At 37.4% G+C, this 17,500-nt stretch overlaps 1 protein-coding gene across 2 annotated transcripts in view; it reads right to left on the bottom strand.

Moving 5' to 3' along the window:
• LOC136845268 (genetic suppressor element 1-like) overlaps window positions 1–17,500 on the bottom strand; it is a 641,960-nt gene that overhangs the window by 411,072 nt on the left and 213,388 nt on the right. The window contains exon 1 of one of the 2 annotated variants that reach the window (XM_067115411.1): window positions 11,821–11,958. The exons of the other annotated variant lie outside the window; for it this stretch is intronic. The gene's annotated coding sequence lies outside the window, so the exon portion shown is untranslated. Of the gene's footprint in view, window positions 1–11,820; window positions 11,959–17,500 lie in introns of those variants that run through there. 2 annotated transcript variants of the gene reach the window in all.

Below are 17,500 nucleotides of genomic sequence, written 5' to 3'. Positions count from 1 at the left end.
GGGAACCTATCTGGCTTTACCCCACATTAAAACATTAATAAAAGCTTTAAAAAACAAAAGCTTGTCTGGTTTCAAGCTGGTTTTGAAAGCGGCTGAATAATAAAAAAAAAAACAAAATGGCATCATTATGGCCTGTAAAAGCCGATGCACAATTTAAAGCATATATCGTACTAATCCGCGGGTCGAAAATGAATGGGCATCGGTATGTATAACTGGTCTGGATCGGGCTTTGGGGCGAATGAATTAAAATGCAAAGCTGGTCTGACGTTAAATAAGCTTTCATAAATGAAGGAAAGTCAAACATGAAAGTGACCTGACGTCATTCATTATTCCAAAACTACGAAGAATCACAGTCGGACGAATGCCTCTGGACAGTGAAGATAACTTACTTAAAAGAGGAAAAACTATGAAAATGATCCTACATCAATTCGGACTACAAAGCGAGAGAGAGAGAGAGAGAGAGAGAGAGAGAGAGAGAGAGAGAGAGAGAGAGAGAGAGAGAGAGAGAGAGAGAGAGTTGTGTATTATATGGCCGTGTAGAATTGAGGAGAGAGACGTCTTGAAAATTATATGGCAGCTTAGAACTGGGGTGAGAGGCTTGAAAAGCTTGTGGAGAGAGAGAGAGAGAGAGAGAGAGAGAGAGAGAGAGAGAGAGAGACTTGTATATTATATGGCCGTGTAAAATTAAGGAGAGCGAGTCCTGAAAATTATATGGCAGCTTAGAACTGGGGAGAGAGGCTTGAAAAGTTTGTGAGAGAGAGAGAGAGAGAGAGAGAGAGAGAGAGAGAGAGAGAGAGAGAGAGAGAGAGAGAGAGAGACGAGACCTGACGTCATCCCCCACGGTCTCGTAGCGACCGAACAACTGAAGCAAGCGAGCGTCAATCTAAATTTAAACGCTAATGAACAATAATTGAAGGCTCGTTGCCGTCAATTTACCTCGGGGAAACTTATGAAACAGTTACAGGAAATTTGGGGGTCCGTATAGATTTAATAATGAACAATTAAAACCGCATGCAGTGGCAATACAGACTTTCAAAACTAGTGAACATTGCAAGCACATTGGGTGTCAGTTAGGGTCGGTTACCGATGCACCGTTAAAAGGGTTCTTTGGTGTAAATACATTGAACCACTGAGAAACTATTCTTTTTTTTATAAATAAACACAACCGTAGAAGGATTCGTGGTGTAAATACAGTGGACTATTTAGGACGTATGTTTTCTAATAAACAATAACCCATTAAAGGCTAATTAATACTACTGGTCTACATGCAACGAACATTCAACCAACTGGTATCAAATTGAGCTGAGCAGGAAATTAATAACTGAAAAAATTACGGGCAATAATTCAAGATAAATGTACATTAATAAGACTGTTATCCTGAATAACTATAAAACAGGAACAAAACATTTCTAATTAGAAATGATTGTTCTCGTAGCTTGCATAGAAATTCTGACAGATGGTCGAACATTCTTCATAAAAATACGGCTTCATCTTTCCATTCCCTCTGTCTCCTTCCTTGATATTTTCTCCTCTCTCCTTCCCTTGATATTTTCTTCTGTCTTTCCTTCATTCCATCATCTCGGTACTAAAAATCTTACGAGGCAAGAAACAATAGTATTATACATAGTACCCTGCTCTCCCCGCCAGCAGAAAAACAACCAAAGTATCCCAAACATCATTACGGTCTTGCACGCATAGAGAGAGAGAGAGAGAGAGAGAGAGAGAGAGAGAGAGAGAGAGAGAGAGAGAGAGAAATTTCCAAAGCGCAACTCGTAATTGGTCTGTGTTTAACTTAGCAAGTACCAATAGGCCTGGACCTATGGATCCATCCTGTGCATGATCTGCACCCTGGAGAGAGAGAGAGAGAGAGAGAGAGAGAGAGAGAGAGAGAGAGAGAGAGAGAGAGAGAGAGATTGTGTTTGGGGGCTGACCTAATGATTCTGGCTATCTTTTGTCAGAAATGAGGTCTGAAAACCTGCTAGGCTTACATTAAATCTGCTTACGTCAGCTAAAGAGATGCGACTTCTTTAATTTTATTTCTAGATAATGTCAGCATAAACTTCTACGCCAGGGAATGTCATTTCCCAGGGTATTGTTCAACATCGGAGGCCATAGGCCTAAGACGCCCTGTGATACTAGTTAAAAAGATCTCACGGTTCCAGAGCAATACGAAAAGTAAGCCTAAAAATAAGAGGCACTCTGGACCCCGCCCCCACACTGCGGCTTAGACCTAGTCACTTCCCAACCTCGGTTATAATCAAGGCCTATTAATGCTCTGATCCTGACTAATACCTACGATTAATTTCTATTTCCGAGTATCACAGGCTTCCACTGCAGGATACCGACTTTCTCTTATGTCATAAGTATCATAACTATCTTGAGGGAATTATCATTAGTGCTTTTAATAAACAATAACTCGATTTACGATAGACTTCATTATTCCAGCTATTTTACAAAACGTTCGTAGCATTTAAATTCAAGATAACTGACAGTGATTATACACATATAGGCCTACTTCGCATGAGTTTGCAGATAAGAATACAACCGACTGTTAGCTTCAAGATAACTGGCAGCTATGATACACATATAGGCCTACTTCCGCGTGTGTTTGCAGAAATGAATAAAACATACTTTAACTTAAAAAAACTAATCCTTCCTCCCATGGTACAAAAAATCACAGAAAAAACTTCTAAAAGATACAGTGCATAAAGCGCTTTGCAAGAAAACCGAAGGAGGAGGAAAAGAGCTCTGTAAAGCTGGGATCATCAGTCCAGACCGGGAGTGAAACCTTGTAAGGGAAGACGTACAAAGGACCTGAACCACTTCCACCACGCAACAAATCAAAGGTTAGAACTGCCAAGACGTATGGTAGGGCATATATATATATATATATATATATATATATATATATATATATATATATATATATATATATATATATATATATATATATATATATATATATATATATATATAATAACGTCATTAGAGATATATTTTGCCTTTCTCTCTTAAGACGAACTTAAAATGATGATTGCTTCTTAAGTACATTTACATACACACATTATGTGGCCTATGTATGTATGTATGTATGTGTATGTATGTGTATATATACGAGTATATATATATGTATGGATGTATATATATATACACACACACGTATGTGTGCGCGTGCGTGTGTGCGTACCTGTTTGCATAGACACAAAAATACAATAAGTCTTAAGAGTTACATATTTCGCATTTTTCTCTTTCAGCTGAAATTAAATTATCACAAATCTTCTTCAATTAATGTAATTTATCGAAGTTAATTCAGCATTATATTAAAAAAAAATAAAGCTGCGAGACGAAATAAATTAAGACAAACGTGATTTATAGCATTACAAAATTCATGCAGTGAATATAAAAAACTTTATAAGCCGAGCAGAAGAAATAAACCCCAATAAAAAGAACTCGGTTCTTATCAATTCACCGTTCTCCTCTCGCCTCCCTCACTCTCTCCCCTCCCACACCAACCTGACGCCTATCTCCCTCCCCCACCCCGTCCCTCCGCCCCCTCACTACCCTTTCGCCACCATCCACGTTCGGTTGACACAACAAATCAACGGGCATAAGCAAAGTTTACAATTCCCTTCGGAAAACTTGCACAAACATTTGCTCCGTCATCTTGCGCCAAGGCAGATGAGAGAGGCCAGGCCAAGTCGAGTACGACCAGTGTTGTTATTCTTGCAATGACACGCCTACCGGCAGGGCAAACAATCGTCACTATATACGAAGACGCCAATACTGGCAACGGGTGGACGAGGGAGGGAGGGAGGAAGAGAGGGTCGCACTATAACATTGCCCAGCTGCTGCTGCTGCTGCTGGTGTTCAGGATTCGCAATGCACCGTGAATGGTTTGGTGCCTCGAGAGATGTTCTCTCTCTCTCTCTCTCTCTCTCTCTCTATCAAGGTACCGTGGCACTTCTGAGAGATATTCTCTCTCTCTCTCTCTCTCTCTTTGACAATGTACCCTACCAGTTCTTTGAGTTTCTTTCTTTATAACAATGTAACAAGCTGGTTCTTTAGGAAATGCTCTCTCTCTCTCTCTCTCTCTCTCTAACAATGAAACATGCCAGTTCAAGGGATATTTCTCTCTCTCTCTCTCTCTCTCTCTCTCTCTCTCTCTCTCTCACACACACAATGTACCCAGCCAGTTCTTGATGAGATATGCTCTTTCTCCCAAACAATGCATTGTGCTTGTTCCTTAAGAGAATCTCTCTTTCTCTTAATGCAAGTTCGAAACTTCTTTTCTTTTACTATTTTGTACGTTACATCCAAACTTCCTGATTAGGATGAAGATATGAAGAGTTCTACAGACCTAAAACAGGTCCAAATTAAGAGTTACTAAGACAAATAATAAGATTTTTATACTAAATTTTATATCTCAAGATTGATGCAAGACGCTTCATGAATTCCTAAACATAGAGACATAGGCCACTACAGTACTTCACAATTCTAAGTAAACAGTAAGTACATGCAGTATGTAGGCACTAAGAAAACGGTGTCTTTACATGGATGAACATTGACAGGAAGATCAAACGTAATAATTCGGTTCTCAAGAAATGAAAATCTCAGATTCTAACACAAGGTATCTATACTCCTGTCTTTTACTTTAACGTAAAATCTTTTCACCTATCCCATCATAGTAGTAACATCTACAATCATAATCTGTCTTCTATCACCAACAACATTTGTAATACGAATGACAAGGCTTCAGTGTAGGCTACCAAGAAAATATTGCAATTTCTAACAATAGTTTTTAACTTTCTCTACGTACAGACACTTGCATGGATACCTCTGAAAAATATACAGATTTGCACGAATACGTATGAAACACCTGCAGGTTTGCATAGTAGCCTAATTCACGCTCACAAATTACCCAGAGAAACCCTTGTCTAGAAAAATGAAAGGAAAAACAAGAGAAAAACACCACAGGAGTATTATTCACTTTACGCCAGTTTATCACATTATAAAGAACTCATTCACTGACAGACATCATTAACAGACTCGATTTTTTTTCCTCGAAAGATTTCTCTTCAACCGGAGCACGTTCCAACGGTTCCAAGTTCCTAGGTAATTCCCTAAGTAGGAATCACATTTGCATACCAATAGATACATTAACTATTCAGTGAGGCCCCAAATGATCGTGAATTTGACGGCAACGAGGAAATAACAATAACCGTACTATTAGCAATCCTGCTACCGCACAACAACCGCCACCGATAGAGATAATAAATATCGACTATATACGAAATCCAGGGTTGTGTTGGCATCCCTGTTGAGCTGAGTTGAGTTGAATAGAGAATTTAGGCCAAAGGCCAAGCACTGGGAACTATGAAGTCACTCAGTGCTGAAACGGAAATTGACAGTAAAAAGTTTCAAAGGCGTAACAGGAGGAAAAGCTCGCAGCTGAGCTACGATTCAACTGTTAGCAGAGGGTGGAAAGTAAGATGGAAGAAAGAGAATAGGATAGGAGGTACAGTAAAGGGAACGAAAGGGGTGCAGCTACGGGCCGAGGGGACGCTATAAAGAACCTTAAATAATGCCTACAGTGCACCGCATGAGGCGCACTGACGGCACTACCCCTCCACGGGGGGCATCCCTGTTGAAAGTAATGTAACCGTAACAATGACGATGATGGCTATATGAGACGGTAAAAAGTTCAAGGAAGTTTCCTGTTCACCCAATCGCAACGATAATGATGATAATAAACATAATTACAATAACAATGGGAAAAATCACAAAAACTCACTGTAGAAAGGAAATAATTATGTGCAAACACTCATATGGGAAACGCCAAAATAGATATTACACAACTGCATAAAATGAGTGAAAGCAATAGCTTCCGATTGCTATAATACAACATAAATAGTTATATAGCAATATTACCTTAATATTCAAAACAATAGCAAAAATAAAAATATTCTATGTAAATAGTGCTATAATAATAATAATAATAATAATTTTATTATTATTCAAGATGAACCCTATTCATATGGAACAAACCCACAGGGTCCATTGGCTTGAAATTTAAGCTTCCAAAGAATACGGCGTCCATGCGAAAGAAGTGACAGAAGGTAATGGGAAATACAGAAAGAGGAGGTCAGTTAACAGAAAAAGATAAAAAAAAAATCTCAAAACGATGTTTTCATCCGATACGAAGCAACAAAATTATCATGTCAGTAACAACTCCCCTACCCGCCCCCCAAAAAAGAAAAAATTCTAACTCCAAAGACATAAGAGAAAAAAAAAATCCAAACACACTGACTGACCTGTGGCCCTCACTCAAGGGCTACTTAAACCTGGCCCAACCGAGAATACGCTCGAGTGCCAAACGGGAGGGGGACGAATCTTGCCGTCGCATGGGGCGAAGTTAAAGAGCTATTTATTTAAAAAAAAAAAAAAAAAAAAAAAAAAAAAAAAAAAGAATAACAGCCGATGCCCGCTTTATAATGATCCAATTCCGTGGTTTACGAGGCATTTAATTAATCTTGATTACCGCTGATTATCTTACAAGGGTTAATTCCGCGTACTTTGTAATTACGGGATTACGGCCACGGGCGAGGGAGGGAAACAACAAGACGGGCGAAGGAAAAGGTGAAGGAGAGACGTAAAAAAGATGATAGACGAAGGAATAGCGAAGATAATCAAAGGCGACCATCAGGAATGGGCAAGATTTGCATTCAGGCAAAATCAAAGCCGGTAAAAGAAATTTATAAATGAAGTCGGCCAAAAGAATGCATCACAAAAGAAATAAAACTAGGACTTCACAGAAAAGAAAAAAATGAAAAAAAAATATTAAAACGTTACAACTGAAGATTTACGTCACAACAAAAACAAAGGACAGGCCAAACCACCACCCCCAAAAAAAAAAAAGTTTGGAGGAATAACCAAAGATAAGAAAAATTAAAGCATGCACAGGCTGAATTGTAGAAAAAAAAAAAAACTAAGGCACCGTACCAAAAATACACGACAATGAAAGAACAGCAATAAGAAGAGAAAGACTAGTAGAAATATCCAGTTATATCTGCAAAGGAAAAAAAAAAACATGTAGCTAAACACAGCCACAGACGAAAACTAAAATAAACAAGTAAATAAACAAACAAAAGCAACGCCCTTGAATTTTTCAAGTTTACTCAGCAACAACGAAGAGCACTACGATTACCGCCATTCTATAAACAAAACCTTGAAATTTCTTCACAAACGACACAAACATGCACGCATCACTTCGCACAAAACTGAAAACAAAAACCACAACTTGTTTGATATTGCCAAAAAAAAAAAAAAAATAAAAAAAAAATAAACAATACGGATCACAAGAAACACAAACAGACACAAACAAAGTAAACAACACTCGAACGTGCCCCCCAAGGCAAACACAAGCATCTAGAGTTGGTGTTGTGACACTTCTATCTTGAAGCAGCATTAAGCTTGTCACACTCCCTCTCCCTTCATACCCGTCAGGGGATCGGGTACTGGTTTGTGTCCGTGGATGCAATTCATGCGTGCATGCATACACATACATATAGATAGATCGATAGGTAGATAGACAGACGGATATAAGCTATATTGTTGTAGTTCAAAACGAATATATTAAGCAACAATATTGTCCTATATGCTAAACTATTTGATTACACCAACACATCCACACTACTTATACTCGTATACAAAGACAAAAAGTTCACACACACACAGGCTATATGCATAAACACATATACATACATACATACATACATACACACACACACACACACACACACACATACACATATATATATATATATATATATATATATATATATATATATATATATATATATATATATATATATATATATAATCACAGTCTATTTGGATTATTTCATGTCATGATATCGCGTGACATAAAAGCGCTTAAACAAACCATTACGTTCATTGTTTTGATTTTGTAATGTTTGGAGAAAAAGAAATAAGAGAAGAAAGTGGCACAATACATACAAATCTAGATCACTTTAATGAAGAACACTAGCGATAAAAAACATAAAAGCGACTGAAGTGATAATAATCATAATGACAATAATAAATCTGGAGAGGGGACACAAACACACATCCTTCACCCCCGAAATCCTTTGAGACGTCTCCTTTGGCAAAGGGCCACGATGGCAATCTCCTTTACTCCCCCATCAACCTCCCCCTCTTCCCTCCCAGCCCCTCCCCTCCACCCGGGCCACTTTTATCGCGATGACGTAACACAAAATGGAATCGGGGCCTCCACTAAAGATGTCATGCAATAAATTTCGCCTGGAAGACGCAACACAGTTTTGCGGGGAAAAACTTATCGCCAGTTCAATTAACGGACTGTTATTGGGAGGGGCAGGAAGATAGTAAATAGCAGGAAACTGCCTTGCCAGAAAAAAAAATGTGAATCAACGGATTAAAGGCACCTGTCACTGCTATATTTAAAATTCGACTGAAAATATCAAGAATAACAGAAACATTAATTAAAAGTTCACTCCCACCTTCAATACTACTACTTTTTAAATACACAAGTACTGTAGGCCTATTATGTATATGACATACATACCTAAACACACAATGTATATATACATGTAGCCTATATTAGTGTGTGTATATATATATATATATATATATATATATATATATATATATATATATATATATATATATATATATATATATATATATGAATATAAGAAGGCCCATAAAATAGTGTTTTATGGGCGTTCTTATATTCATATTATACTGTAGTATTACAGGAAAAGAAATATATATATACATATATATACTGTATATATATATATACATATATATATATATATATATATATATATATATATATATATATATATATATATATATATAGACAAGAGATATATGAAACTAAAAAAAAAAGACCTTAAGCCTTTTGGAGGAAAACACAAGGCAAACGTATTTCTACTGCCGAATCATAAGTATAAATCCATTCTTTAAAACTCATACACACACACACACACACTAGTAAAAAATGCAAGAAAAAATATACATGTTAAATTCAGTGACGCAACCAAAATAATTTAATAATTTGTCCCCCAAAATATTAATAACCAAAATATTAAATTAAAATACCCATTACGAAAACAATAATACATCCATAGAAACTCGATCGATGAAACCAAAAGAACGTATAACTTATAACTCAAAATCATCAGCCTAAGTCGGTGAAAGAGAGAAATCAAACAGAAGGCAGGATTTTGTAAATAAATATTTACCGATATTAATATATTATCAAACATTTGAGAGCGCACTAAGACATGCAACGATTCTTTGAAACAATAAAAGAGATCACTCTTTTACGTGAAGATGAAAAAGGTAAACATGCACTGACACAGTGACATTCACTAAACAGAGTATAAGCAATCATGCTATTATCAAATATGAATGTATATAGTTCCACCCAGGCGAAATAAATACCCTGATTCAATAACTACCTATTTTAATAAAGTATTTATTTTCCATATTTTCCCTCTGCAAGAGAGAGAGAGAGAGAGAGAGAGAGAGAGAGAGAGAGAGAGAGAGAGAGAAAAGACAAAGAGAGAATAAAAGACCTATTTTAATAAAATAAAATATGTTTTCCATTTCCTCCTTTAAAATACATGAGAGAGAGAGAGAGAGAGAGAGAGAGAGAGAGAGAGAGAGAGAGAGAGAGAGAATCCTTAGCAAAGACTACAAATATCCCTACTTACCATAACGCAATTAGGTCTTAGTCTTCACCCCAGCTGTTAAGAAGATTATCCCTGGAAGAATCCTATATTGAAACGCGTGTACGACTTTAGCCTTCACGTCACAGCCAGGTAGGTGAGAGAGAGAGAGAGAGAGAGAGAGAGAGAGAGAGAGAGAGAGAGAGAGAGAGAGAGACTTTTCCGAGGTAAATATTCAGATAATTCACACGAAGCACGTTTACGTCAGACTCGACAATAAAACAATAGGTGAATTATTTCGCGTTAACATAATAATGATAATATTAATAATAATATATATATATATATATATATATATATATATATATATATATATATATATATATATTAATAATAATAATAGGCCTAAGGCGTATTTGGATGACGAGCTAAAACTATGTTCTTTACTATTAAGAAAAACATCGTTTCTAGCTCATCATCCTCATAGGTCATAGGCCTAACGCCCTGTACTAAACGGCCTCTCATTATCAACAGCAAGCATAATTTCCACATAGTGTACATTCAAAATAGCCTTCCCACATCTACCCTTTCCAACCTTCCATTAACGGGCCATTATTTATCCAGTTGACAACGCCAAGTGAAACCCCATCTGCTACTCCAATTATCACTCACTCGCGCTCATTATCTCATTACACTTTAAAGGGAGACAAAGAACAGAATAGAGGATTCTATGACTGATTCTTCCCTTCGGATTCTACGAGGTTTTGGAATTCTCCTCGTGCTATTGTTTTCCTTAACTGAAAAGGTGGAACTAAAGCTTCTTGAAGGGCAAGACAATTTTCTTACAAAAATATGTTCTTTGGGGCCTATTCTCTCTTATTTTTTTTTTTTACTTCTGGGCTAGACAAAGTCATTTGGTTGCCGTTTCGTCAGCGTCTACTTATAAAAAAAAAAAAAAAAATTTAACTTTTGTCAAACGGTAGGCTAGAGCAATCATTCTAATACAAATTCTACAAGCATAGAGAAAAGGCAGACGTAGCCTAGGCCTGTCAAACAAATTCTACAAGCAAACAGAGAAGGCAAACACAGGGCCAGCATAAAAATGAAATTATGCCTAGATGCAAAAAAAATATAACAGAAAATGTATAAATGACAAAAAGATCTGCAGGCCTGTGTCCTGCGGGGCGCCTTTGGTGGTAAGGAGCCAAATATAGTAGACTTCACAGGCATGAGAAAATGACGTCCACAGCAATTTGCCTGTTCGCTTGATCTAGGATAGAAATGAACCCCAAAGCCTACGGACTGTACACTCCGGTTTTCGCAGCAGTTTTCTGACATTCAGTGATGTTACCCATTACGTTAAATTTACCAAATCCATTCAACCACAAAACCACTTTCAGAAGAGAGAAGGTAACTTCTAAACTACACGGTGCGAGCCAATTATTCCCTTTCTATTTTTTTTTATTTTAGTTTCTAAGTATCATTCTGGTCACTAGCCTTGGAGGGACATTTGATGTGCCATGCACAGAAGATTTCGATAAAAGTTAAAATTGGGTAAATTGTTAAAGAAAATCCCCCTGGAAACTCTCCAATAAACATTAATGTGAAAAATACACATTAATGTGAACCTCTTTCTTGGATAAAATGGAGAATATGATCATGCACACAAAAGTAGATTTCAACAATTGAAAAACAAACTCACGTGATTTTTCGTAAGCACAATTTACAATTAAAGTTTCTTTATCGGGCAAAAAGAACAAATTTTTTGCAAACGTCCAACATTAGTTTAGCCTAAGAGCAAGTCGGGGTAACCTATCTGAAAAAAAATGCGAATAGGCCTAGCCACTGCTACGCCTATAATGCCAAGAAACTACAATTACTGATAAAATACACCAGATATTCATTATATATATATATATATACACAGACAAAAAAAACACAATTAATATAGTCACATATGACCATGATTTTCAAGTATTTGCCCCAATACTGGGTTTATCTGACGTCTGCAAATCCCACAAACCCAGTAAAGAACTTTTCGTCTGGGCTAAATCACGAATAACTCACAATAAATTCCAACGGCACACCCGCACTTGATACTCACAACTGATTTAACACTTCGTAACTGTAATAACATCCAGATCGACAATTTCTATTTTATTCTATTTTCACACGAGAATTATCGGCTCAGAGGAAGACCATCACACTTTCAACGTCTAACCTCTGAGCTCACACTGATCTCGACCAAACTCCAAGATCGCTGCCAAATTTAGGAGACACGTCATACGGCATACTTCGAGTTATTGAATACTTTATGTATACTTGACGTTACATTGCAAGACTCATACACATTCATACATGTAAATGAATCTTATATGCATAGTAATTAACATCAAAGCACCACCACAGACAATGGTGGGGCGGAGTTGATTTTGGTCGTACGTCTGGCAGCGAGGCAGAGAGCTCATGGACATGGTGATTCTGGTGAAGCTATCGCCTCTGCCATATGGTAGGCAAGATTACCTTTCCTTCCGCAACTCTACCACCCCTGTTCACTATCTTCATGGGCGCCCACACCAGGATAAACATTAGTGTTCTCTAACCATTACCCCCTTCCTCCCTCCCTCTCTCCCTATACGTTCCAACCCGCTCCTCCCCTCCCCTCCTCCTGGTCTCTATACCTCTCGGCAGTGCCCTTTGGCAAGGCGGAAAGGGGTATATACGGTAGTATACTAGGGGCGGCATGGCGGCGGGCGGGCGTGTAGGTGGGTGACGGGAGGACGCGGGGCGGGTTGGGGCGGACCCTTGCTGTGAGGACTTGTCAACTGTCACACCCGACCCGCCACACACACCCGCCCCGACCACCCTCCTACGGCGACCGCCTCCGTTAAGCGGCCGCTCTGATATAGAGGCAGACGGGACACAAACACACACACACACACACACACACACACGGACGGGGCGTCCGGAGTGAAGCCAGCTTTAAGGCTGCTGCTGCCTTGGCTCCCCTTCCCCTAAACCCCCCCCCATCAAAATGCTTCGCCCGCATGCACGGACTAACCAACCAGCAAAGCACAAAAGCTAATTGCGTTACGCAAAATAATAAACGCAATTTACTTTCGGTAAGCGCGATAAAGGTCCAAAAAAAGGATGGATGTTAACGCGTACGAACAAACAAACAAACACAAACGCACACGTCTAGCCACAAACCGACCAAACCATAGCCCAGTCATCTGTACCGCCATCAAGATAAGACGTGGAGAGAGAGAGAGAGAGAGAGAGAGAGAGAGAGAGAGAGAGAAGCCTATACACCTACTACCCCCTTCACAGTACTCGCCATCTCGATCCGTCGTCCCCCAGGACCCCCACCCTCTGACTATTTTTAACAGGTGCACCATATAATTTCACTGGGCTGTAACCCGCCCAGGTAAATGGTATACACTCTCGCCGTTCACAAAACGCAGGCGACGTGTGTCGTTGCGTCATTCACGTTGGGATGCGTCTCTGTTTTGTGAAGCGACGCACGGACATCACCATTCTTATTATGATCCTTCAACAAATTACTTCCACTCGCTGGTGGAAAAGGAGGGGTGGGGAGGAGGATAGCGTTCTGAGGAAGAGGGGGAGGGGGAAGTCTAATGCCACAACTTAACACAAAAATGGAAAACGTTTATCCCCTTGGTTTCAAAAGGGCTGTCAAGCATTAAAGCTACGTGTGTGCGCGTGCGCACATGTGTTAGCGTGCGCTTATGAGCCCGCTAGTGAGCGCTATGCTACCTGAGGAGAGAATTGTAAAATAATGGTTGTAGTAATATTAATAATAATTCTACATGTAAATGAATCGGGTATTAATATAGATGATCTCTATCTGAAAATATTTTGTATGCTATTATTATTATTATTATTATTATTATTATTATTATTATTATTATTATTAGCAACGGTTCATTACAATTACTTTTGATCTCGTGCATTAAAATTTTGTATACTGTATTGTATCTACACTGTTTATCTGTACATTATCCGGAACTGAAATAAATTATATTTATTATTATTATTATTATTATTATTATTATTATTATTATCAGTAATGCTTCGGTGTAACCGTTCTTTATAATTACTTTTTAATTTCGTGTCTCTAAATTTTGTGTACTGTACTGCGTCTACATTATCTCTCTGTAAATGGCCCTGAGCTGAAATAAAGGACATTTATTATTATTATTATTATTATTATTATTATTATTATTGTCAAGTGAATATACAAAAAATAAACCAACCAACGACACGCGATGCACCCAGGTAATATATAAAAGCGCGTTATAACTCGCGACAAAAATGGAAATGACTTTTGATTAGTTACGTGTGCGGTGGCGTGTACGCCCTTGTCTCTCTCCCTTCGCTCACACACACACACACATACGCACACAAACACAAGCCATGGCAGCCTTCACTCTACAAGCATTTATCTGCACACAATGGACAAAATATGCAATATGTTTTGTTGTTCATGGTTTGCACAAAGATATCAATTGTTGCGGTGCCTGGATTGAGCTGGGTGTTGAATGGATGGACGCCTATTATTATTACTATCATTATTATTATTATTATTATTATTATTATTATTATTCACTTCCTCATGACATTCATACTATCATTACAATTCACTAACACTTTTTTTCAACCTCAAGTGATATTGATATGTTAATTAATAATAATAATAATAATAATAATAATAATAATAATAATAATAATAATGTTACATTAGATATATGAGGGAATGCTTATAATTATTATTGTTACCACTATTATTATCATTATTATAATTATTTCAACACTGTCTCTTGACATTAATGCTACGATTATAATTCACTAACACTTGTTCCAACCTCACGCGATAATGAGACTTTTGTTAATAATAATAATAATAATAATAATAATAATAATAATAATAATAATAATAATAATAATAATAATTTTCATCTTATTTCATTATAGGTTTCATTTTTGTTTAAATTGTCAGTTACAGTATCTAGTTATAATAATAATAATAATAATAATAATAATAATAAGCTCACACCAATCTATCTATTAATTAATCCTCGGCTCAATCAGGCCGTGACCCCTATTTTTTATGAGTTTGTCCAGAGGTTTACGGGAGTATAATGGGTTCCCGTCACGGGGTGCCGAAAGGCGATAAATTACACTGAAAAAATGAAGTAAAAAAAATATTTTCTGAGAGCGGAAGGCAAACCATATTTCACAGCGAATTAAGGAGCCATTTTTGATATCTGTTACTTCTGCCAAATTGTGTGTGTGTGTGTGTGAGAGAGAGAGAGAGAGAGAGAGAGAGAGAGAGAGAGAGAGAGAGAGAGAGAGAGAGAGAGAGAACAGGCTTCCCGTTTGTAGCACATGCAAAGACAAAGGTATCTTTTGCTTCTGGCACATTGTGTGTGTGTGAGAGAGAGAGAGAGAGAGAGAGAGAGAGAGAGAGAGAGAGAGAGAGAGAGATTTTCGCGTTTGTAGCACATGCAGAGAGAAAGGTATTTGTTACTACTGACAAGCTGTGCTTGAGAGAGAGAGAGAGAGAGAGAGAGAGAGAGAGAGAGAGAGAGAGAGAGAGAGAGAGAGAGAGAGAAATTCCAAGTTTGGTTTTAAGAAATAATCTTATTGTTATCTTGCATCACAAACGAAAGAACGAATAAGGAGGAAAAGAGAGACTTATGCAGACGAGAGAGAGAGAGAGAGAGAGAGAGAGAGAGAGAGAGAGAGAGAGAGAGAGAGAGAGAGAGAGAGAGAACAGGCTTCCCGTTTGTAGCACATGCAAAGACAAAGGTATCTTTTGCTTCTGGCAAATTGTGTGTGTGTGAGAGAGAGAGAGAGAGAGAGAGAGAGAGAGAGAGAGAGAGAGAGAGAGAGAGAGATTTCATGCGTTTGTAGCACATGCAGAGAAAAGGTATCTGTTACTACTGACAACCTGTGCTTGAGAGAGAGAGAGAGAGAGAGAGAGAGAGAGAGAGAGAGAGAGAAATTCAAGTTTGGTTTTAAAAATAATCTTATTGTTATCTTGCATCACAAACGAAAGAACGAATAAGGAGGAAAAGAGAGACTTATGCAGACGAGAGAGAGAGAGAGAGAGAGAGAGAGAGAGAGAGAGAGAGAGAGAGAGAGAGAGAGACCACCTTGCGGCTGCAATCAAGAGGAACTTCAGCGCAAGCAACAAGGGCGCTAATATTGCCAGCCAGCACCTCTCGCCAATATAAGCGCAGGGTTATAAGGCAGCCATCAAGGGAGGAGTTTTATCCAGTTATTATCAGCTAATATCTACATTATGGATATTACTGGCGAGTTAATACTATAGCCATTACCATAATAATCATGCAATCAAGGGCACAAATGGTAATGAAAATGTCTCGGGCCGCATTAAACCCGCGTCTGTTAATACGATTGCTCGGTGAGGTTGGCACTGCGGATTGTAAAGGTATTACGATGAGATTATTATTATTATTATTATTATTATTATTATTATTATTATTATTACTGGTGCAGAAACCGAGGGAATGGGAATGTCCAGGTTTTTCTGGTTTTGCTCAGCTACGAAATGAAGCTTAATTGGAAATTATTATGCTCTTTGGTAATAGTAAAACCAAGACTGTTGGATTCTTAGATAACAGAGTAATCAGAATAATGTAGACATTCACAGTAATTTGAAGTTGGACTAAACAGCCATGTCACACAATGTTGATTAAACAACACACACAAACACATATACATATATATATACACACATTTATATATATATATATATATATATATATATATATATATATATATATATATATATATATATATATATATATATATATAAGCAGTCAGTTCCTATAAATGGTTACCATTTATGAGTAAAATAACAAAAGCTTTTGCCTCATAATTATTCGTACACTACTTAACTAAGGAGAAATTTATGCTAAAAAGGAATGATCTGACACATGCATATTTGTTTATCAATCTTTCATATGACTGTCAGTTCTTAACCATTATTATTATTATTATTATTATTATTATTATTATTATTATTATTATTATTATTATTATAACTAGATACTCAAACTGACAATTTAAACAAAAATGAAACCTATAATGAAATAAGATGAAAATTTCCCCTAGATTTCATGGAATATTTCTTTGGAATAAAATACTATCCATGCTTTCACGCAGACCAGGCCGAATGGAAAACTAGGATATATATACATAAATCTATATTTGAAATTCCCCGGAGATTCCCTCTACAGTTCTGGACCAAAATATAGAGGATGAGGAAATTTTTCCATATTTTTTCCCCTCCAACTCTCGTGTTGGTGACTCATTAAAAAAAAATCGTTGCCAGCACCATGTTTTACTTGTGGCTTCATAAGAGACATATTATTCTGACAACAATAACATCAGCTGAGAACAAAGACAACAAAATAACAGCGGTAATACTTCAGTCATGAATAATTTTTCCCGCACAATTCGTTCATGAGTTTGTCTTGACTTCAGTGAATTTTTAAAATGATCTCAGCAGAAAAGACGGAAATTAAAACCTTGCTATGGTGTGTGGAGTTCTTTTGCTAAAATGCTTTTATTATACATAAAAGGAAGTTCGCTTATCACTTCCTGTAACCCTCATAGTTTTTCACGTCTTAGTTTTCCGAATAAAGCTCATACGTAGCGCTATTACGAATCATTAGCTTCTGATTGGGTTCAGAAAATAACGCCTCTGGCTTCAACAGCACTTGAGTTGGCAA

Source organism: Macrobrachium rosenbergii, chromosome 13, assembly GCF_040412425.1.
Source record: "Macrobrachium rosenbergii isolate ZJJX-2024 chromosome 13, ASM4041242v1, whole genome shotgun sequence".
NCBI classification, from domain to species: Eukaryota; Metazoa; Arthropoda; class Malacostraca; order Decapoda; family Palaemonidae; genus Macrobrachium; species Macrobrachium rosenbergii.
Note: the sequence above shows the minus strand (reverse complement) of the source record. Positions and strands in the feature narration are given on the sequence as shown.